The 2,500-nt window shown below is 43.9% G+C and overlaps 1 protein-coding gene across 1 annotated transcript in view; it reads right to left on the minus strand.

Annotated features, from left to right (window-relative positions):
* LOC125037133 overlaps positions 1-2,500 on the minus strand; it is a 23,510-nt gene that overhangs the window by 233 nt on the left and 20,777 nt on the right. Inside the window, exon 5 of the mRNA XM_047630161.1 lies at positions 1-2,500. This exon is cut by the window's left edge and continues 233 nt beyond it; it is cut by the window's right edge and continues 508 nt beyond it. The gene's annotated coding sequence lies outside the window, so the exon portion shown is untranslated.

Below are 2,500 nucleotides of genomic sequence, written 5' to 3' on the forward strand. Positions count from 1 at the left end.
TTCCCTCGAATATGGATCCAAGCTACTTAAATTCTTCTATTCTTTCACAGATTACGTTTTTCGTAAAATTAGAGGACGAGGCTGTTCCTCTGGATGTTTGGTCCCGACCAGTCTGGCGGCAGCAGGGAATTGCAACTGGAGAGGCCTTGCTTCAGGGAAGAGGCTAGGGGGGTGAATCTAAGCGATCGTCAGACTTGTTTGATTTTAGAGAAAAAAAATAATAGCAATTTGTGACTACCAAGAGTAGAACAAATCTTGTGGAACATCTATTCCATATAAAAAGTTACTTGATCCACATAGTATAAATCGCATTATAGAGAAAGACTGCCAATGACAGGGGAGAGCTGTCGCCAATCTCCCGTTGCAACGTGCCGCAACCGACCTCTCAGAAAGGGCTCATGTTTCCGCAAGGGGGCCACCGGTGCGGCAGGCGCGGCTGGCTCGGGCCAACGCGGCTAGCCTTCGGTGGGCCAGACGGGCAGGGCTCCGGGGGAAGAAGCCAGGGACCGGGCGAGGGCTGGGGAACGGGCAGTGTACTTCGGGAGGAGGTGGGAGTGTGGCCGGCGGTGCTGGGAGGCGTCGGTGTGGAGAGAGACGAGGATCTGATGCAGTTGGAGGACTTTTTGTGATTTTGGCTTATAAAGAAAATAGAAATGAATAAAAACTGATAGAGAAAAGGTAAAGAAACGATAGCAAGACCACAAGCGATGCAACTTTGATAGAAAAGTATATCTGAGAGGTACAAGAATACCCACTTAATAGTCTTGCTTGGAAATGCGAACTTTCAAAAACAGCTGATCACGGGAGCCCCACGGAGTGTGAAAGCCTCCCATGGCCTCAATGAGTGGACTCTCCCAGCACGCTGACGCAGCAGTCTCGGGGCTAAGGGAGTTCAGGGGATCACAAACCACGCAGAATACTGACCAAACAGATTTTGATTCTTGGACTAAATAATGGATTTTCTGCAGGGTTACAAATTGGTGGCCACACAGCACCATAATTATCACAAGTATCGAAAAATAGCCAACATTACAACTATTGAAATCATCAAGAGGAAGTAGGACTTGGAGTGAGCACGCTGTATGAAAATATCTATTTCATATCTTGGCTAATAGTATAGAATTTGTCTACTACAGAAATCTATTATAAATGCAGTATATACATGACTACACCAGTTTAGCCCAACGTCGTTTGTCGATGATGACACATCTTCATTAAACATATAGGGGCCTTTTCCACTTGAGTTTCCATAAATCACTACAGCTTTTCCTTGGGCCTCTTGTCTGACTCGCGAACTGTTTATCCTGATGCAAATACATATAACAATAACGTGTCACATTTTTCACATGGGATACCAACGATTTGGTCTACAACAATTAGAAAACTTCTCAAAACACAAACGTCCATTGTAAAATATAGTAAGGTTTGGGGCACAGAGTCGAACAGGGTAGTGAACGCGGAGGAAAGAACGTGAAACATAGAGTGTGGAAATGTATTTTTTTTTTTTATAAGAACGTTTACTCACGATAACAGATAAGGAAAGGAGATTTAATAGTGATAAGAAGCAGGAAGACAATTATAAATGGCAATAACAAGATGAAAGAAGAGGAAAGAATATACAGAACACTGAAAAGATCGTGGGATAGAGTCACACATCTCAGGCATGATGGATCGAGAATTGATTGTAACCGCAATAAGGAATCAAACAACGAGGTAGAAATAATTAAATACCTTATCGTCCATATGGAGTTTGCGTTGAAAAGGTTGTGCTGGAGGAGGTGACCGTGCAACTATGGCGATGATGATACACGTGTGAAGATATGGGAGGTGGAAAAGGATATATTTTCTTCGAGGTTATAAACAGTTTACTAAGGGTGCTGTTGTTGGTCATCGTGTCTGGCGCAGGTGAAGTGAGAAGTGATTGTCGTGATGATGCCAAGGGTGATATGAAGTGTATTGCTCGTAAGAGTGAAATTAACAATACCTTTGGAGGTAACAGGTTGATGATAACGAGAGTTACTATATCGGTCTCTTCTTTGTGAAAGTGTTGTTAAATAGGTCTCTTTTTGTGAAAGTGTGTTGTTAAAAAAACAGTGTCACGTTGCCACAGAAAATCAACGGTGTTGACAGTATGGAATGCTATGTGCTGTTGTGTGAGTTTAAATGCGTTCCTTTGTAATACACATGTGGATAGCGTTGTTGTTCTGCAGGGTAGACAGTTCTTTTTTGTTAAGGAGAAGCATTTAAAAGTCATTTACGCTGTTTACACTGATGAGACAAGTATATGGCAACGAAGTTCGTTCCTACCAAGCAGAGTGTATTGCTTACGGTGAGCGCGTTCGGAGAGTACTGTGTCGGCAATCCTGGCGGTGGAAGAAGGTCGTGCGGGATGGCGGCAACGACTTCAACAAGGGAGGAGAGAGCAACAGTAGCATCGTTCATGAAATCCGTGAGGGTGATGAGGGTGATGAGGGCGGTGGGGGAGATGACTGGCCGTACG

This window comes from Penaeus chinensis, chromosome 22, assembly GCF_019202785.1.
Source record: "Penaeus chinensis breed Huanghai No. 1 chromosome 22, ASM1920278v2, whole genome shotgun sequence".
Taxonomy (NCBI): domain Eukaryota; kingdom Metazoa; phylum Arthropoda; class Malacostraca; order Decapoda; family Penaeidae; genus Penaeus; species Penaeus chinensis.